Raw genomic sequence first — 21,289 nt, 5'->3', positions numbered from 1 at the left:
CTCCCTGCTGTGATGCAACAGATATTTGCACTGTAATGAAACTAATAACGTCAAGTAAACAGTGACTAATCATGCATAATGCAGGTTCAAAAAAATGTAACAATATCTAGACCTTAGAAACTCATGGTAGCAGAAGCCTGCATAAGAGGTTTAGCTTCATGGGAGACTTTAGATGATGAGGAGGAATTATGGACCATGTTTCCCTTTGAAGCTGCTTCATTTCTCCATTTGTCTTAATCATACCCAGGCTTCCTCATCAAACAGTCAGTAACCATCCTTTATTTAACAGGGGCTCTGCAACCCACACTCAACACTGGAACACTGGAACACCCTCCATCCCCTTATCCTCACACAGATATTAGAGGGTGCCTGGAACTTTGCCAGAGCAGCCGCCGTGTATTCTGTGGACCTTGAGGAGACGGAGAACGGTTTCCTTGGTCGTGTTCTGTGGGAGGTGCACGAGGTATCAGCCTCCATGCAGGCTCCGCTGCATCCTGAGCAATGGCTTGGTTTTGCATCGCCGGCAGTGAGTCAGACCCATTTCTGGTGGGTGGTGGATTCTGCAATGGTTGCTATCCGTCAGCAATTTTGTTTATAACCTTTATGCACATAATTTCTATGTTGAACCAGGGGTTGGAGGCTTTTCAGACCAGTTAGCTTAGGATAGCATTGTTACTGTTTGAAGACAATGTGGTCCTGTTGGTTTCATTGAGCAGAGACATCCAGAAGTAACTTTGGTTGGTTACAGCTGAGTCAAAGTTAAAACGACACCCAGAACCTTCAAATGTGAGTCCATGGTCTTCAGTTGGAAAAGGTTGGATTGTCCTCTTTGGGTCAGGAATTAATTATTGACTCTATGGTAAGAAAGAGGTCTGTGGGTCTCTGTTTAAAGGGGACCTATTATGGCATCTAATACCTATTTTAAACAGGCCTTGAATGTCTTAAAAACAAGCTTTTGATTGTTTTTGCTAAATAAATGAGAAATACAGCCTCTGAGCCATGTCTGCATCTTCCCATTCTCTAACCTCATTATCTATGCAGGATTCTGAGTGGGCGGGGCTATGATAATGAGGCTCTGTGCTGATTGGTTGCCTAAATGACGCGATACACCACTACGAAAAAATGGTGGAAGCTCCAGCCAGTGGTGTTAGTTGTGGGCATTGTTTCACGCATCGGAGGCCAACCTCTGTAAATTTAATTTTGGTTACGTAACGCAAGGGAGCAGAATCTGAACGGCTCGTAGATCCACATCACACTGGACGGCTCATCCGGGCGGCTGTACAGACACTGCAGAATTTGGTTGCTTTCCTCCTTCTCTGAGTTGGCAGGCTGAGGGGAGACCACTTTATATATGTTAAAGCAAGAAAAAACCTGTTTTTCATAATAGGTCCCCTTTAAGTTGTTGCCTCTGTGACTTGTTCTGGGATAACATTGACAGATGGATATTGTTAGCACCTCACTTCAATAGATTTTGGACAAGGAATCAGCACACCTGATTAATGGGTCCCCAGCAGAGAGGGGGCAGCGGGGGAGGAAAGCATGATGTAGGGAAATCAAGGAGACCAACGGCCACCATGCTGCCCTACATGGCGAACACAATGGGCATTAAAAGGTGCCCAAACCCACACGAGCATCCTGGGATTTTTACCTCCGTGATCAGAGTGACTTGATCCAAACAGGTTCAGGAGCAATGATAGTGATCCTGGAAGTCCATATGGACCTCCATGTGCAGCCCTGTTCATCTGAAGTAAGAAGTAAAAACAAAACAGTAGTAAGTAGCTGACAATATTTACAGACACATGGAGATTATTATTAATTTTTTCTTCATTCAGTGTATCAATACTTTTTAAAACAGTATCAGTCCAAGTCTGTTGTCATACCACTATCCCAGTGGAATATCAGAAATACATCTGCCTGTATTAATGATCAGTCACGAACAGGGATATGTCCGCCCCACAGATAAACACAAATATTCCCTGAAGTTTACAGGCAGCAGATGAGACACTAAGTCCTTGTGGGAAACTGTCATCATTATGCTGCCTTCATAGTCAACATGTATTTTTCTCTGTTTCTGTTCTACAGCTTTCCGTGCCTTTGCTTGCTCAGAGAGACCCATGGGACTAAACATGAGATATATACTTTTGCATGTTTCTCATAATGGGTTTTAAGGTGAGGATACTCTTCAAGTTGTTTGTGCAGAATCCAGAACATGCTGTCTGAATTCAGCCATTGTGCTTGCATTTGCGGATGTTCTGCATGATTGTCAGTCTTGACTCAAATAGGCTGCAGAGACATGTTTTTATGCGTTCATGGTCACAAGGACATCTTGCACATTCGCTATTCGGGTTACAGGCCTTGTGCACAGAGGTACTGAGATACTATATACTATATAATACATTTTATTTCAACAGTACTTAACACACATTTACTGACTGTTTTGTGATTTATGAAGTTTTGAAGAGCTCCTAAAATATAATATGTGGGTTGCAGTTTTCATTTAATGGTGTTTCTGATATTTGTTTGTAGTTTTTTTTTGGCGGCGGGGCGTTGTATATTGTCAGTTTGAGTACTCATGAATTTAACTTATGACAGCAATGAATACTAGATGTTATTTTAGAGGAATTCAACAAGCCGAGACTTTATAAACAATGTAACCCTGCAGAAAGAGCATCAGACCGAAAAATGCAGCGGTAACGTGGAAGATGCTCAGATTTTTCCATCTTCCCACACATTTTTAGATGCTGTTAAAAACGTAAAATGAAACAGACTGAAATGATTTCCAAATTACTTAATCCCTAAATTTAAATGAGAATGATTAAGAACATATTGAAGGAATATTTGTTCAGGAAATACTCTTTTTTACTTTTTTGGAAAAGAAAATGTCCATCTTGAATTTGGGTGCACGTCTCAATGTTTTACAGCTACTTCTAACAACTCATTATAATAGCTAAGGAAACCAGCTGCTGGAGTTTTTGAAAGTCATATTTTTTTCTGTTTCTACTTGTCTTTCAGCTTCTCAAAAGTTTGGGTCTTCTTTGTTGTACTTTTTTTTAATTATTAAGTGTTCAGTGGGTTACAGCCCTGGGCTGCAGTAACTACTGTACAGTAACTGCTCTAGAGCCACATCGATGAAACATATACAGAATGTGGTTTGTCTCACTGTAGAGACATACAGTAGTCTAAATGTCTGCGTATGTTGCTCCAAATTCTGTTTATATCTCTTAGCATTACTGGTGCCTTCATGGATGAACGAGTCATGCTACAGTTACTCATGCAGCCCCGTTTGTTCACACACTCTTTAACAGTAAAGCTAACCACATGATTTCTGAAGCGATGCTTTCTGTAAGAATTACTAGCTTACCTAGTCAGCTCAAGCAATGAGTCGTGAGATATTTAACAAGATGTTTTTTTTAAGTGTTTCCTGCCATTTGTTGCACAAGTGCTAACTACTGTTTTAAAATGTGTCGGTCACTTCAAATAAAAGAAAACATATATTAAGCCTCTTTTCACATAAATTAAGTATTTCAATCTTAATTTTAGACAGCAATTAGTCTTTATCTTTGGAACTCAGGCTGTGCATTTCAAAGCTTTTGTTTAAAGCCACTCTGTATACTAATACCATTTCTGACCATATGGGGGCATCATATCACAAGCAAGTTCATGTGTCAACTCCATAGACTGAAGAAAAAGAGCTAAACAAAACCAAGCGCCTCCAAGAGCACCTGCAGACTGTGAAGAGTATAAAGCTCCACTGACCCCTACTTTGGACCGGAACCATTTGACCTCCAAAGAAGTTGGGGTCAGGATGGTGTTTTAGGAAAAGGTGGAAGTCACATGGTTCTGGTCCAGAGTGGAGCTCCACTCTACACAGTCTGCAGCCAGATCCATCTCCAAGCCAACCATCTTACCTCTGGTTTGAGGCCAATGTGGACCTAAGAAAAGTTGCAGTTCCCCCACTGGCCACTGGGGGCTGCCTCCAGAAGAAAGTCAATTACCATTGATCCCCATGTTAAAATGTCCAACTTTACACACCACATCATCTTGTGACTCGTGCCGAAACATGTCAGGTATTTAAAAAACCTAAATATTCTTGTCCGACGAAAAGAATCAGCAAATTAAATTGTCAAACTTCAGAGCAGAAATAAACATATATACAGCCAAAAAATCGAATTTTTTTCACATCCATGAAAACTGAGGGGGAATTTATTTCTAATATGAGACCTAGCCTTTTGATTGACAGTCAGCTCAGTCATTATCCTTTATCATTTTCTCATTGTACAGTTCCATGCATGTGAAATTTAGCTCCACAACCGTTTTTTAAAACCAGGCTGTAAATATGCGCATTTGTGCTGCAAATTGGACGTTTTTATATGGGTTCGGTGGAGATCGACTCACTTATGGAGCCGGTCCCCAGTGGTCAGTTGATGAACTGTGACTTTTTATAGTTCCCTGCAAGTTTTGACCTGGAAATAGGAATGTTGACCCTGGTCAGCCTGCAGGTTTACATACAGCAAATTGCATTGCATTGCATCTAGTGGGGCAAAGTGGTAGTACAAGACATGCTGGCCTGTATTCTCTCATTAACACAGCATTCTTAATCTTTTTTGCTAACCAGGCGCTGGAGAAATGGCAGCCTGCTGCTCCTCGTCTAACTAGTGATGGGTTAAAAGCAGAGGACTCATTTCAGTGTGTTTCATTAGATGTGTACAGACGAATAAAGATGATTTAAATTTTTTATTTTGTAAGTTTCCTCTCTCATTACAGTACTTATACAGTGTAGGTTATCATGTGGTCAGGAGTGGTATTGCTACAGAGTGATGTGGAAAAAAGCACTTAAAAAGAGAATAGAATTCTAGCTATTGTTTCATGTCATGTTTCATAGGGTGATTTGCCTGAAACTCTTTGTTTACCGTGAGAGCTACTTTCTTGTTTATCTCTACAAGACTACAAATCAGAACCAGAATAAACCTTATTGGCCAGGTTTACATACACAAACAAAGAGTTGCCTTTGGTTAACTGGCCTCACTGTACAAATGCTAAACAGAAATTAAATAAAAGCAGATACGTAAAGGCTTTAATCTAACTGATTAGAAGAGATAGTAAAATCAGGAGTGCAAAACAACAATACCATATGCAAGTGGTTACTGCAGTTAGTATTGAACAATATAAAAACAGTCAGTATTAATGTTATGTATATGTATGTGTGTGTATATATATATATATATATATATATATATATATATATATATATATATATATATATATATATATATATATATATATAAAGAAAAAGGCTTATTTAATCATACATCTGTTTTACAAAATGAGTGAGGTAAGTTCTTTAAATGGGTTTCAGTGTTAGTTGTGCATGTAGTGTTATAAGTGCCAGTCTGATGCAGGTTTAGTGTATCAAAACTAACATTACGTTCCTATGGAAAGAGGTAAGCACCATGGTGAATGATGATGGCAGCCAACAGCTCTGCTGCCCTTTTCAAAGCAATTATTGTCTACAAATTTCCCAACACCACTGTTGTGTGGTTTTGTGAGATACAAGGGCAATAGACAAGAGGTTCAATCCCTTTTGTTCAGTGAACGTCACAAAATGAAGCAGGCGTGCCTCTCACAGAATAATATTACAAAACAATTACCAATTTGACGGAGTTGCGATGAACAATGGCACAACTTTCCTTCAAATGTCTGTTCTTTAAAGCCAAACGCTTATAATTCAGTTCAGTGATCATTTTATCTGTGCTGCTTTGCATTTTCCCAGCATGATCAGAGTTGAAAGAACCACACAGCCCTGAGATATAAACATATTTGCATCTATGTTTCAACCTGAAAAAGAAAAATAATCTCTGAAGTCATGGAAATCAAAAGGAGAACACCTTGGCACTTTATCGAGTCTGTTTACCACATAAAACCTCTGAAGATTGTTGTGGTGAGCCGAGGCTGGAAAAGATTTATCAAATCCATACAAATCATTACCCTCTGTGCTTGAGTCCCCTCCCTCCACTCCAAAGTGCTTCAGCACAAAAGGCATCATCCCACTGCCAGAAGACAGGACCAGAGTAGATGTACTGGTGTTGACTCAGAACTAACTCAGAACCCGAGATTTCTTTTCCTTTCCTTTTTTGCTGCTTGAGGCCAAAAAGAAATGCAACGAACAAGCCTGACCTGACAGGAGACCTCGTCATTCATCTGACTATGATCGTTGTGGTATATGCATCATAATCATTGCGGAGGCGGCTTGAACTGTTGTTCTGTAGATAACTAAGGAGTGTTTTGACAAGAGAGATTGACTGAAATGGAAATGCATTAGATGAAGGCTTAGGATGAATGAGTCAGGGAGATCATAGTCATCTATTAGATTCATCGTCAAGCACAGATGCAGTCAGACCAAATGTCTCTGCACGGCCATCTCTGCACAGGTGTCGTGTTAGTGTTTCTGGCAATGAATTACTTATCTTCATCACCGACCGATTAACTCTTGTCAGGACACTTTATCCTTGCATTTTGGAGGACATTCAGATTACAAGTGAGTAGCATTTAGATTCCGAGCTGCTTAACAGTTTTGACTCTTCCTTGTTCTTCAGTTCATGATGCACCAAATATTTTTAACTTGTAAGGTGTCTGGGTGCTGAACTGGCTTAAGAATTCAGCACCCACTTTGCAATGGATGCAGTGTAAAGTTTAACAATGTCCATCTGAAATGTGGAGGGTTTTCTCTGCCGTCATCTAAATGGGAGCACATGCTGCTCTAAATGCTCTATATACCTTTCAGCAATGATGTTTTATTTCCAGATGTGCAAACTACCCATCGCATCAGTGTTAATGCACCCCCTACATCATCAGTGATACAGACTGCTAAACTGAGTTATTAGAAAACAAGCTTTTGGTTTCTCTCCTCTGTAATCTGGAGGATGTGGCTCCTGCGGTTTCCAAAAAAAATTTACCTCGGATTCAACTTTGGTCCAGAGAACATGATACCTTTTAATTTTAGGGTGACACAGCAAACTGTGTTCTTAGACAGCGATTTGTGAAAGTGTTCCTGACACCATACAACGATTTCCACTAAGGAATGATATCGGCTTTCAAAGCAGTGCAGCCTTGGCCTCACATGTAAGTGCGAAAAGCATCCTGAGTGTTGCTGTCCAATCACTTTGAATGATGTGATATCAGGCAGTGGTGAGCTGAATTTTGGGCTCTGTGCATCATGGAGGGAGCATTGGTTCTTTCAAAATGTGCAGAATTTAACCTATCACTGTGAGCATTAGCCAATCAAATTGTGGGTGCTAGCCAATGAAATCGCCCATGGAAGCAGGCAGCACAGTTTCAAAGCATGCAATTTATTTGTGTAGCAAGCAGGAAGGAATTTGATTGGTTGGTTATGGCATGAGGAATGCAGATCAGTAACACCATCTGTATACTGTTAATGCAACACTGCTTTCTGATCCCACTGTAGCTCCCTGAAAATCATTGGCATCCAGTACTGTTTATTGGACTTTATATTTAGGAACATTATTCCAGAGTCATTTGTACTTCCCTGTTAACTATTTGTTGGAAATATGGTCAGATGCTTGTTTTTAATAGCACATGTTCCCTAATGTTACAGCTTTTTTGGAGATGTGTTGCTGGCACCACGTTCAAAACGAGGTAACATTTATCATACCTGTCAAGTTTTGGATTTAAAAATATGGGAAATTTTCCCACCGCTGTCCCACCAGCCCAACCGAGGTCCAGTATCTTACATTTTAAGACAGATTTAGGAGAAATCCTAAATAACTACCTGTCAACCACTTACAAACTACAATTATGTGCTCATAGCCTGATAGGACGACCTTTGTTGACACTGAAATGCTGTGTTCTTCCTATGTATGTAGTTCCTATAATAGAACCTAAATGAAAACACAAAGGGGAATTAAAGCACATTTATTTATTTTAAATATTTTCAGTTTATATAAACATTGGTTGTCTTCAAGTGAAACATTTACATTTTCTTTTAATTTTTCATTTCCACTCATGTGGCTCTCTGGCATGCACTGACTGATGACACAGACGCATGTTTCTGTGCCCCGTCCTGCTCATCTTTAGGAAAGTAAATTCGGTTTCCCATTTTTAGAGATATTAACACGAAGTCTTCACTTTTTGTGCAGAAATGTCTTCTCTCTGGCTACATCCATCCATCTCTGATTTGTTGTTCCGAGTTTGCTCCCGTTGTCGCCACTAACCTCGCGAGAACTGCCACCCAGGGCACAGCAGGGGGGCGATTCTAGCGAGGTTAGTGACAATTCAGTTTGCAGTTTAGTAGTAGAGCTAGTAGGACTTGATGTTTCAATCCCTGTGGTTATTCGACACCCTTGATATCAGCAGTAGGAATAGAGTGGTGAGAGGGAGGGTGGGTGCTTCATCGGGGTCATCAGGTGGGCACCCTTCTTCCTTGATGTTTCGTTGATGCAGTTTAAAAACTATTATATTATAAAACGGAAAATACTAATACAGGAGGACGGTTGGAAAGAGGGGTGAAATACAGTAGTTTCCCAGCCAAAACGGTAGACTTTACATGTATGGAAATAATATATATTTGTTTTAATCAGAATCAGAATCAGAATCATCTTTATTGGCCAGGTTCGAACATTGTCCAACAAGGAATTTGACTCCGGTAGTTTCGCTCTTTGGTGATAAAATAAAATAAACAATAAAACAAATGTGGTATTTCTATGATACAGTATAAACATTTAAGGTGCAGCAGTTTGAGGTAGAGAGAGAAAAGAAAAGAAAAGAAAAGAAAAGAAAAGAAAAGAAATGAAAAGAAAAAGGGACAGTTCTGAATAAAAATAAACACAACCTGTTTACAATTTTACAGGGACAATTTTACATTTTACATTTTGTATTGTTTTTGTTTTGCTCCAAATATGTAAAATGATTACAGATGAACCATAGATGTGTTTATTTGGTATGGCACAATATGATTTACAAGAGAATAATGTAACTGATGCAGTTTCATAGTCGTTTAAATAGACCTCCCATAAAATCGAACTGCGTGCGTGTTTAAATCCCCGTCCTGCGCTCTGATTGGCCCGCTGGATTTGCAGGGGTTTTATTGTGCAGGCATTTAACATCTGGAAGAAAAGTGAGCCGCGATAAGGCTGATTTATAGTCCCGCGTTACACCAACGCAGAGCCTACGGTACCCGTCGCCGCGTACCCTACGCCGTACCCTCGGCGTAGGCTCTGCGTCGATTTAACGCGGAACCATAAATCAGCCTTTCAGGTGGAGCATATTGAAAGCATTAACCAATCAGAAGCCAGTACATTCTCTTCCCGCCGCGTGATTGGTCGAGACGGCTGCCAGTCTCCGGCTGGGGGCGTGGCCTGCGCGGCTGCCAGAGTGTTGTGATTTTCAGTCGGACTGGTTCCAGTGCTGTCACAGCAGTGAAGGGGCGCCTGTCCTCCACGCCGGCGCTCTGGGAATACGCTCAAAACTACCAACTCCGCGTTTCACTTTTTTTTTTCCTACCTGTCTCGTCTGTGCCACCTTTAAACCCAAGAATTTTTTTTTCTCAGTGGAAGTGGGGAGACGGGAAAGAGCACGGTAAGAAATGACGGGCTTGCTTGTTGCAGCCGGAGCTGCGCCGTCGCAGCTGTGATCACTTTGCTCATTAGAGGTCTTGATGCCGTAACTTTGTCACAGAGGAGAGAGAGGTTTCTCCAGCTGCATGAAAGCCGCTATTCACAGTTTGAAGTTTGAAGTTTAAATTGGTGCTTAACTCTCGCCAAGTTGTGTTTTTGGCTCCAGAGAAGCCCCTGGTTTTTCCATCGCCATGCACGGTTGTGTTTGAGACTGCACTGTGCGTAAAAAGCAGAAATGTTAAATCTACCAGCTGATGATGATTTTCTCCCCTTTTTGTCTTAACAGACGATTTTTTACGAAATACATTTTGTGTCAGTAGTTCATGCCAAATTAAATCAGACATCGTTATTGCCCCGTAACTTAAGTGGCAATTTGCCTGGAACATTGATTGGATTTAGATGCTGGTTTATTTGCCATTTAAACTTATTTACATTAGATGCATTCGTGTGAAATAGGCAGCGAACAGTTTGCAGTCCTTCCACACGCAGATGACACAAATAAGTGTAATATAAAACGGTAATTGCGGGACTTCTGTCACATTGGTCGTTTTTCTCCCTTTGCGCTTTGCGTTTTTCTCCCTAAATCATGCTGACTTCATCTGCAGTTTGATCTTAGAGCCAAATTCTGAGATAAAAATTAAAGAAAAAGGGGGAAGGAAGAAAAAAAGATGAGCTCATTGTTGTAACAGGTTTGTGCTCCTGCACGCAGAGTTTCTCAGCATTCTGCATTGGATCAGTCCACCGTGCACGGAGATCTGAAACCTGCAGGAATCTTCGGGGGGGAAAACATGCCGGAGAGCCGCTGGTGGTTATTTATGTTGAAATTGATGCTCCGAGCTGCTCTTGAGCCCCTTTTTTCTCTCTGTAGAAAATACGGGTCTCTGATTTGTCTCAGCCTGTTGTGCATTAGCTCCCTCATCTCCCTCAGCGGGTGTTCAGTTTCAGTTGGGGCTAAGAAAATTTCAACAGTAAATAAATCTTGCCAATGCACAAACGGAGACAAGACTACACCACTAGTTTTCAGTTTAGTTTGGCCCCTACCAAACTCATGCTCGCGTGCCCTCTTGCCTAACCAGGGCCCCTGGATCCTGTTTTTGTTTTTGCTCTTATTTGACCAGAAACTTGCAACAGTTTTTGCAAGGCATTTGAGGACATGCATGTTCAGCTTTGCCCTGGTTGAACGGGCGAATCTACAGATTCAGAATGCACAACTTGTTTTGTTGTTTAGAGCCAAACATCATGCACTCTGCGGTCCAAACAGTCAGATGTTTAAGTGGAGACAGTGTGGTCAGATCTTGTGACTTTCTTTGGTTTTGCTTTTGTCCCTGCTCCTCTCAGCTGCTGCAGTGATATCATAGGATGGGGGGGAAAAGAGGGGGGGTACTAATGGCTTGTGGTTTCTTACCGCAGTTGTACAGTGACTTGGCACTCTGCTGCTCAGAGGATGTTGCAGAGGGGATTCAGGTTATTCAGTTTGACATGTATCTGGGTTGCTGACAAGGATAGGTGCTGCCTCCGTGCAGGACGAGTGATGCTCCCGCGCAGCCCCATTCCTGTCTGCACTCGCCGCTGCCATCAATAGTGCATACAAATTTGCATTCGGCCCTCCCTTTGTGGTGGGTGCCCACACTCCCAATCAAGCAGCTCTTCCTCAGTTTTTACTCGCAGCCATTAGGAAAGTCATTCCGCTGACGGCCGAGGTACAGTCATAAATGTGAGGCAGAGCAAAACATTGGGAATGCATTCATTTGTCATCACGGCTGAAAATTGTTCTTTTTCGTCCCGCTCCCACTCTCATGCCCCGGTAGGTCTGTCGCTTTGTTAGCGTGGTTAATGGTGCATTTAGCCCAGTGTGTAATTTTATTTCCGATTTCCATTTTGCCGTTTTGCTTTTAGTTTGAAATGACAAGAGGGCCCGATGGAAGGGGCCCCGCGTGTGCAGATGGCATCCTCCTAATGGTCCTCAGGGTAATGATGGTTGAAATAGGTTCCTAACCAGAGGCTGAGGGCTGTGGCCCTTAGGGGACATTCAGCTAGCCCATTTCCATTTTCATCATCAAGATAAAGTGCTCAATATCTCAACATAGTTGCGTATAAAGTCCACACACACACACACACACACACACACACACACACACACACACACACACAGCCTTATTTTGCAGCTCGGATTGTTGAGGAGGAAAAAAAAAAAGCAGAATTTCAGTGGAACAAATGAAGATACATTTAATTTAAATGCCGACGCGCACTTAAAGTTGCAGAATTGCTGCGTTCATGCTCATTTCCCCCCACTGTGAACTCGGTTGAACTTGATAGAGCTTGATGAAATATTTCGGGCTATTGTTGTGCCACCTTAACAGCTCAGATTTTTATAAAGTGTTTCAGATTTCAAGCACACTTCCAACTACTGATGTCTAACGAAGGTGTGTGTGCAGCACCATGCCTCAGGAAGCAACAGTTAATCTCCCCCCCTCGCCTGCGACATACGGGACTTTGTTTGGCCCTGCACCTGAGAGCAGCAGCGGCCTGTGGCACCTCATATTTCATTTTGATAATGGCTGGTTTCCCGTGGCAACTGTGGAGCCAGCCAGCGTCTTGAAGGGCATGATGGAAGGTGGGTGGGGGTTATGAGGATGTGAGCTTCAAGGCTTTTTCTCCCTGTCCCCCCCACCCGTTCTTGGCTGGTTGCGTTGTAACCAGTGAAGGGTGTTGGACCCCTGGGGAGTGAATTATTACCTGTCAGCCCCACAAACTCCCCACCATCCATAATGCTCGACTGACACAGCACAGGCCAGGCCAGGCTATCTGCTGAGACCACCAGAGCTTGGCCTCAGGTCTGGCCCCGTTTGGCCGAAGCATTAAGAAATCACATAAACATGTTGCATGAAGCATTTGAAATGCATAGGTTAAGCGCGGCAAGCAGACCTGCAGCATGATAAGTGGTTCACTCCTCTCTCTTTCCCCAAGTATTTTTCCGTTTCTGATCTCCCAGGTATTAGACCCTGCATGAGTTTTAAAGTTTATTTATGAATCGACTGTGATACAGATGTACAGTAATAGATGGTGCCAGTTTTGTAGCATCTATTTCACCTTTTTATTAGTGCAGTTTGCTGGAAGTTAAGCGAGTACATGACAGCCTTTCTGCACAATGGCCCAATGTGAATCCTCTGCAGACTTGTAATTAGGTTTGACTCCAAAAACAGGCGAGCAGTCATATCCCCGCTGTGGTCCCAGTGTGGTTAGTCCGGCACTGGAAATTACAGCCATCTGATGAGCGTGTAAATTTTGGGAGGTAAACCTTGGAGTTCAGTGAAAGGCTGCAGGCAAGAGGAAGGAGGAGGCGAGAGACCACAAACTGGCCCCGGTACAGGCTTCGGTCCGCTCGTCCAGACTGGCTGTCTTCCCGTGGCTTCACAGAGCTGTTCTTCATAAACATTAACCCCTTGTCGAACACGGACTTGGGGCTGAGCTCGCTAACCCGCCGAAGCCACAAGCAGCGCAGCAGGAACAGTGAACGGGGCTTTGATAATGTGCTTCATGAGGTACAGAGGAAGGTGTCCAGCAATTAGTGGGGAGTTTTTCACGTTCACTTCCAAAATCAACTGATTGCCTGATACTTATTTCTATTCTTAGAGATGGTAATGTGCCATCAAATAATGTTGAAGTTTTAAACCCATAGACTTGTTTTTGTTTGTTTTTCATGCCAGTCCATGTTAGACATATAAGGTCTGTCTGCTGCAGTCTGAGTAATACTTGTACAGTTGCCCTTACAGTTAGAGTACAGAATATTTATCCTTTATTCAGTGTTTGACACACACACACGCACTTTGATTTGTGCGGCATAAGATGCCATGCATGCTACCCACAGGGCAGCTTGCAAGTGGCACAAATACAAAAGGATCTGTTTTAGAAGAAAATGAATCATCTATATATGAATCCTCGCTGTTTTTCAAGCACATTTCAAGTGATCAAGTGTCTCGCGCGGCTTCGCATGTGGATGGATTTTCATCGTTTTCAAAGGTTATTATCTCATGACAAAGCACAAAGATTCTCCAGAACTCCCATACAGCAGCATCGCCAGCAACCCTCAGAATCCCGCTTATTTTAAAGCCCTCACACCCGGTAGCATGAACCTCTGCAGTATTATTATTCTCGTTTTAAATACTTAGTTTGATGTAAAAAGCATCTAAAATAAGGAAATGTGTCTCTGTAAATAACTCGTTGATACACATACCAGCAAGTGGCTGATCAACTCCAGGTCTGAAATAAAGTTTTCTTTCCCCAAATGATCTCTTGATCGCTTCCAATTGTAGCCAGATCTCGGAAATCATTAGCCAGTCACACTGTCTGGTACAGATTGTCCCCGTCTCATCATTTTTGGCGAAGGTGAAGAATCATGAGACTAACAAAGTTTGTTTTCCGGTTTGGACGATGTTTACTATAAAAGATAAATGCATATTATATGTATTGGGTTGCAGAAACCCTGGAAATTTCAAAGTTGATCAGCTGATTTAAAAAAAAAAAAAAAGAGATGTAGTGCAAATTTATTTGAATATCTACCCTCTCCATTGGTCTATTAGACGCACAGATAGTCTTTAAATTCCTGCACACGATACGATACCTGAGCCCAAGGGCTATATCCAATTACCGGTTTGATATTTGGATAAATATATTCAATCTATGTTGCGAAAGGTGTAACTCACAGGTGTGATATAATAGCTATCTGGTCAGTAAATCTCATGATAATATGAATTGTAATTTTTTTTCCTGATATTATTCTACAGAACGATTCAGAGTACACTATTTGATGTCAAACTGGAATATTTCCAAACTTTAACTTTTCATGGAAAGTTTCAGGAAATCTGCTAGCAATGTTCCAGCTCTTTGCAACGCTAACTATAGAGTATTTACTGATGCTTGCTCTAAATGAATCCCTTCAGTAAGCCAAGCCCGAGTTTTGTACCCTGTACAAAGAGCCGGCCAGTTGTGTGGCTGCGTCCTTTTGTGAGGGTTCATCGCCGCCACAAGCAGCTTAGTCACCGTTGTTCCATTCAGCTGTTTTTAGGAATGCAGTTCGATGTTTGTGTCGGAGCTGGACAGAGAACAAATATAATGTTGGGAGGGGGGAAAAAAAACAAAAAGAAACTGCAACTGGAGCCGCAGCACAGAGGAGGAAGATCTGGTACAAGAAACAAATGCTGATTAGGACATGTGGGAAGACCTTGGCTTAACTGAATACGACACAGAACAATGCAAAGCTGAAAACTTTGGCAGGTTATGATGAGGCACGAAATGTAACATCTAAACATGTCCAAAACTGAATGTTAAAACTGGTTTAAATTGATATCATAAAGATTCTAAAAGTTTAATTTGGTCTCTAATTACGTTTGTAAAGACTTTCCGTAAGCAGCAATACTAAAGCTTTCCATTGACTCACGACTTTTTTATTTTTTGAACTACTGAACTCAGATCTGCATCGATTGTTGCTCACTGTACTTCGCACTTCATAAACTGACACCTTCATCTGAGTTGTTGCTGCTATTTGGAAGCATTTCAATGTTCAGATCATCATCTTGTGCTGAAGCGTTGGTGTATTATTTATTTTTTACTTATTTTTAAATAGAGGTGCATGCAGGTCTTTTCTGTAGTGCACAACAGACATGAGCCTGTCGAGGGCAGCTAAGCATTTCAGGCACAATTGATAAATAATTGTAAGGTTATAAGCAGGACAAACGACCAGCTATCTGTAGTTGTAAAGGTGGATTTGTCACAATATTCACATGTTGGCTAAAGGTCTGCAGATCTGTCAGAATACACTTGACTGCAGCTGGTTTTGTCTTGCAATGGATGATCAGCGTTTTGCTCGCATAGTGAGAGAATTCAAAAACATAAATCAGAAATGCTTAAACAACTCTTCCCTGCATCCTGTGATGATGTCTGCAGATCTTTCGCTTCAAAATCTTCAGCTTATAGAGTTGTGTTGCATTATGTTTTCAAGCGTGTTGTTGGGTTAGCTTCTGACATCCAACATTTGAGGTGTTTAGGCTGTTTGGTGGAGTTTCCTCATACTTGGGAGACTTTTGTCCTGATGGTCAAGTGCAGAATATAACCACAACTCACCCTATTATCATTAATAGACAGTTAGATTAGTTTGTCGCATATATGCCAGTCAGCGATCTCAACAGTACTGGGATACTGTTCAGTCAGGCAGTTTTGACATCTTTACTTAGAAACATGTGTCAAGTACCTTTTTTACTTGGCCTTTTTTATATTTATCAATATCCTCGAATTCTGGTCTGAAATGTTCAATATGAGCAGTGCTATATCAGCACGGTGTTTGATTTATATCTGTATTGCTGTTTAATAGCATCAGATGTGTAGTTTTCATTTCCGTCATTTTTGGGTGCCTTTTCTGTGCTTCATTTCACAGGGATTGGCTTTCACTCCAACAGTGTGGGCAGCGCAGTAATGATCTTTTCTCTTGGATTTCCAATTTGTGAAGTTTTTGTTTCAGTTAGCAAAGTTATTTTCTTTGCCTGTTCAGCCACAGTGGCAATCACAGCTTGTACTAACAGCCAGTTACTCTCCTATTTCCTCCAAACCAACGGCTGTTTCTTCGGGAGGAAATGTAACCATCCATCTTCGTGCCAGAAGTTATTTCCCTGGAAAGCCCTACAAGACAACCAGAGCCTTTCCCCGTCCGTCTTTGATTTGGTGTACGCTCTCAGAACATTCTGTAGAGGTGCCTTTTGTTTTCTTTTCGACAGAAGAAGTTGTTACTGACTGGCACCTTTTTTATTTTACACTTGCTGCATCTCATACATATTATGAGAACTGCTTTTATGATTGTATGTATTTATTGAATGTAGCAAACAGGAGCAGAACTTCTATCCTCATTGCACCGTCACATGTGCACAATGACGACGAAGGTCGCCTGATTCTGATTGCGATACATGTGGTCATGATTTGGAGCTTGTCTGCTCAAGAGAAAAACAAAAGGTAGTTGTCACGTTTTGGTTGTGTATCATTAGTGTGTCATCACACATGCAGCCTGAAGTGACAGAGACTGCAATTTTCCAACAGATGGAATGATGAAATTGAGAGAAAACAAAGCTGATGCAGTTACTGCAAAGCAGAGAAAATTAGTCTCGTTTCAGTTGTGCGATTTCTCAAATCAAAATATGATTAATAAAAATCTGGTTCACAGAGGTCTTAAAATTAGGTTATAGCCTAAGATGAACAAAATGCGATAATTAAACTGCACCATTCTATTTGATTTAAAAAAAGAAAGAAAGAAAGAGGGAAAAAAGGAGCTTTAAATGTATAAGCAGTGTGAAAAACAAAGCACATCCTTCCTGCTTTCATTGGAATAAAGAGGAATTGAGGACTGAGCAGTCGGCGGTCAGCTCGTCACTGATCTTGGAAAAGTGATGCTGCCCCTCACGTTGAGAAGCGTTACAAGCTCATTTCTAATAAAACTTGATCTCCATTTCTCTTTTCACATAAGGCGGATTATTCACAAATGGAAACCCTTGAGATGGTTGCAAGTCTCTTTCCACCAGTTCACTCCAAGGTCAGACCGAGCATCACCCAGAGGGATTGCAGAGAATTCAAGAGCTGCATGTGCCCCAGCTAACATGTTAAACGTCCATCTCCATGACAGTACGAACAAGTTTGGCTCTTTTGTGGGAAGAGTTGCCAGGAGAAAAACACTTATTTACCCAAGACAAACAAACAAATGTACACGATCTCAGTAATTGAACAAATTAACTACCTATCCTGCTACACCAGGCATCTTATTTCAGCAGAGCCTTCTCTGGTGTATTGCTAACACCTGATGTGCAAAAACCTCTCTCTAGTAACCTGGAACCCTTTTTATTTTTAGATTTGCAGTTGATGGATAGAAAAGGTCTTCAGCATGCTGCAGGAAAGATGTTCACTGACTCATGAACGATATTAAGGAAACGATGTGAAGCGCAGGCTTGGAGTGGGTGAAATAATCGTTGTGCGTTTAAATGTTGTAAGGTTTCTACGATATCGTTTGTGTTAAAACATCTATAGTTTAAAAATGAACCCAGTCATACAGATTTCTATCAGTGTTATTGCTGGAGTCGTCATGTGGACTTGGCCTTCTACCTGACTGGAAACTATACTAAACACTCATTTTAAGTTTGTAGTTACGGTACTTCCTTGTATGGATGGATAGTGATAATTTTAGCCTCCTGTAAAAACATTAGCATGAATGATTAATGGAAGGCAAATTTAACTCATGTTACCTTAGCTTGTTTGTGCGTGGTGTTTTTTTTTTTGTTTTTTTTTTGTAGTAGTAGTAGTAGTGAAGTAATAAACATGCATTTCTTGAGAAACAAAGTGCTCCTTGGTGGATTTCCGGGGCCTGTTGCCGTTGTAGGAGGCATGGCCTGCAGATATCGATGATCACTGGGTTTATTTGAAGCCTTTTATTTATCAACTAACATAATTTTTGTTGCTTTGTGCTTGCAGCAGGATTAAAATGCTAAATTCAAACATGAGAAGGAATGACAGTTTGGCAATGAATGATTTATTGTCAGGCAACATGTGCATCACATTTGTCTGTAAAATCCCAGCAGCCTGTCTTTGGTTACTGGAGCAGCTTTTTTGTGGTAGAAAATTAGTTATTTTATTGAATAAGAGCTGGAATAAAAGTTAAATATACACAACACACAAAGTTCATGAATTATACAGAGGAAATAAACCTTAAGTTTCCCTGCTGGCTATTTGTAAATCTTTGTTGTTGTGCAGGTTTCCTATTAAAGCTGGATGGTTTGCTTTTGCTGCCATTTGAAATAAGTGTTTTTTGTTTTTTTTTAAGACCTGCTGATCTGGAGTGTGCTGGGTTTTTTTTTAATGAAGTTATTTTCTGCTGAAGAAACATATTTCAAATATCTTAATAAGGCTAGATGAAGTGTTTGTCCTTGTCTCGAACAGACTTGTGAAGATCCACTTTCTTCCAATATTTTTTTTTTCTCTTCCAAGCTTCTGGCCTCCCATCTTTGTACTTGTGATAGTGTTATTTTTTTCCCAAAAGGGTTTTAAACCTAATATAGTAACTTGACACCCAAACACACACACTCGCCTACACAGCAGAATTGACAATAACGATTCAAGTAATTTATATTAATTTACCACCATCCTTCATCACCTGTTTTCTCATCGGGAAACGGGTGAAAAAATTGTCTAAACTGTTTTCCTCTTTTTGAGCTTGACTACAATATATGTCTCCTGGTTGAATTTGCAGTTCAACTATGTAAGATTTGCTCCTTTGACTTTATGTACAGTTGTACAGCAACCTGCACTGTCTACATTCAGTGTGTGTAACTGAGTATTGAAAGTCTATACCTATTTTTTTTTTTTTTTGGCACAGAGTGAATTGCTTCAAGGGTGATGAAAAAGTGCATTTCCTTCAGCACCTAATTTTGATGTTTTATAGCGACCCCTTTGCTCAAGTACGTGTCACAGTCATCCAGTCCTGGTGTGAAAAAAAACCTTTGAGTTGGCCCATGTGTTGTCTGTAGAGAGGATTTCTCATCACTTATTGACCTTAAGGGACTTTTTTTCCCTTCACTCCACGATGTCATGAGATCTGTACAAATAGTGCATCTCCTAATGTCATAATGTTGGATTTACTCTGGATGGAAGCAATTTATTGCTTCATTGGACTGTCGTCATCTGCTTTATGAAGGTTTTAACATCGTACATCTGGCTGGTGTCCGATTGGCCGGTACCAAGAGGAGCTACTGTGTAAATAAGATTAGTAATATTGTAAGTGACTGCTGGAATGAACTCTGGGAAAGATGATAAACAGACTTGTTTTTCTTAGTTTGTTTGTGGAGGTTTGCACTAAAATCCAGCATGGAGTCTTGAGTTATCTTACTTTCTGGATTGAACTAACCAACTCTTAAACTGAGCTAAGAAAAACCCTGGAGTCGAAGTTTGAGTTTCTTATTATTTTGACTGGACGGGGTTAATGTTTCTTTTGTAGAAGGAGGGTTTTGAGTTGGACATTTGTGTTTGAGTTGTTTAGTGCTTAAGGGGACAATTCAAGGTTTTAGTTGCTACCGTTAGTGATGATTTAATTATAAGCGGGGACAAAGTACTGGTCAGATGTTGTGTTTATTGCAAACTTTGATAATAGTGGCAGAAGCAGGGGGGTTGACCAACTGTTTTTAGCTGCTTTTGGGATGTCATTTGCTTTTTTTTTTTCATTCATTAGTCTTGGTTATCTGGATTGATAACTTAAACTAGAATAAGGACAGGCAAGTATTTATTCCAAATAAACATAATTCAAGCTCAACACGTTCTGTAACTCTTATTTTTGAAGAAATTTAAACACCTTCGTCTTGTGGTTCAAAGCTGCTTGATTCACCTGTAAAACCCAATTCTGCTTCATCCCTGCTCTCTATGCACTCATCTTGCTTAGCTGAGGTGTTCATATATTTACATTTCTTGAACCATTAACATAAAATGTTCTTTTTCCTGTCATATTTATCATGTCTGTTTTGAAATAGAAATGGGCCCTGGCCGTCCAGCCGTTGACACAGCCAGTGTACTGAGGTTCAGAACCGCACATCATTTCCAAACTGTCCAAAACTGGCAGCGCTGTTTAAGTTTGTCTTTTGAAGAGCCGCTCCCCTGATCCCTATACGCACTCTTCATTCTTTTACTGGGCAGCAGAAGTTCAAGTTTGGTTAAAAAGTTCAATCATTGTTTACTTGGTCTGGATTCTGAACTGTTTTGGACCTCCTATAGGATCGTTTGTAAATACAATCTTTGCTTTTCAGCAAGAAATTGCTGCCGATTTTCTGCTAAGACTCTGCATACATTCTTGCTTAAATCTGGAATGTGTTAAACTTGGAATGGGTTGTGCTTTTGCTCATAAGTTTTAACTGTGAATCCCCCTGCGTGCATGAAGTGTTTTACCTGTGTGTGCTTTTCAGGCCAAATATGGGTCGTTTTCAGACCGTACTTAATCTCTCACGCGATTACTTGTGTATGTTTTAGTGGTCACCATATGTGCAGCGAATATTTGGCTTGGACGCCGTGTGAGATAAGTCTGCCCGCCTACACTTTGCTTGGTCATTTACTTCCATTTCTCAGAACTCCAGGCTTGTTTCCATCTAGTTGGGACTATTTTTAAAGCGGTTTTTGAGGAGGTTGTGGGGAGGGGAGAGCAGAGGGGAGGAGGGTGTTAATGTTATATGAATCTCTACTGGGCATTAGTCCAAGGTGAGTACAACACACCACCACTGCCTCCTCCTCCTCTCATTCCAGTACCCTGAACTCCTCCACTCCAATAACAAGTGTGTGTATCTGTTGGTTTATTAGCTGTGTTGACTCACTTCTGCAGTTGTGGGTGGGTGTGTACGAGAGATTAGGGAAAATGAGGTTTTCATAGATGCAGCATGAGTGTCTTAAATATTTTAGCACTGATGCAAAGAAATGTATACACATGTATTTCTTTTGTGAATAGTATCTTTTAGTGTGCCGTGTGCTTTCTGGGTCATCGTGGCTCTGCACACACTGCAAATAAAACTGATAATCTTTAAAAAAAAAAGAAAAAGTATTGTGTGTTTGCCTTTGAAAATCTGTGTGTATAAAAGTCTTTTGGTGGCAGCCAGCAG

General features: G+C 40.9%; 1 long non-coding RNA gene across 1 annotated transcript in view; it reads left to right on the top strand.

The window, feature by feature from the left end:
- The first annotated feature begins 9,431 nt into the window (after positions 1-9,431).
- Positions 9,432-21,289, top strand: part of LOC133440134 (uncharacterized) — a 72,498-nt gene continuing 60,640 nt past the window's right edge. Inside the window, exon 1 of the long non-coding RNA XR_009782287.1 lies at positions 9,432-9,591. This is a non-coding gene — a long non-coding RNA (uncharacterized LOC133440134). The remainder of the gene's footprint in view (positions 9,592-21,289) is intronic.

The sequence above is a fragment of the Cololabis saira genome, chromosome 3 (assembly GCF_033807715.1).
Source record: "Cololabis saira isolate AMF1-May2022 chromosome 3, fColSai1.1, whole genome shotgun sequence".
NCBI classification, from domain to species: Eukaryota; Metazoa; Chordata; class Actinopteri; order Beloniformes; family Belonidae; genus Cololabis; species Cololabis saira.
Note: the sequence above shows the minus strand (reverse complement) of the source record. Positions and strands in the feature narration are given on the sequence as shown.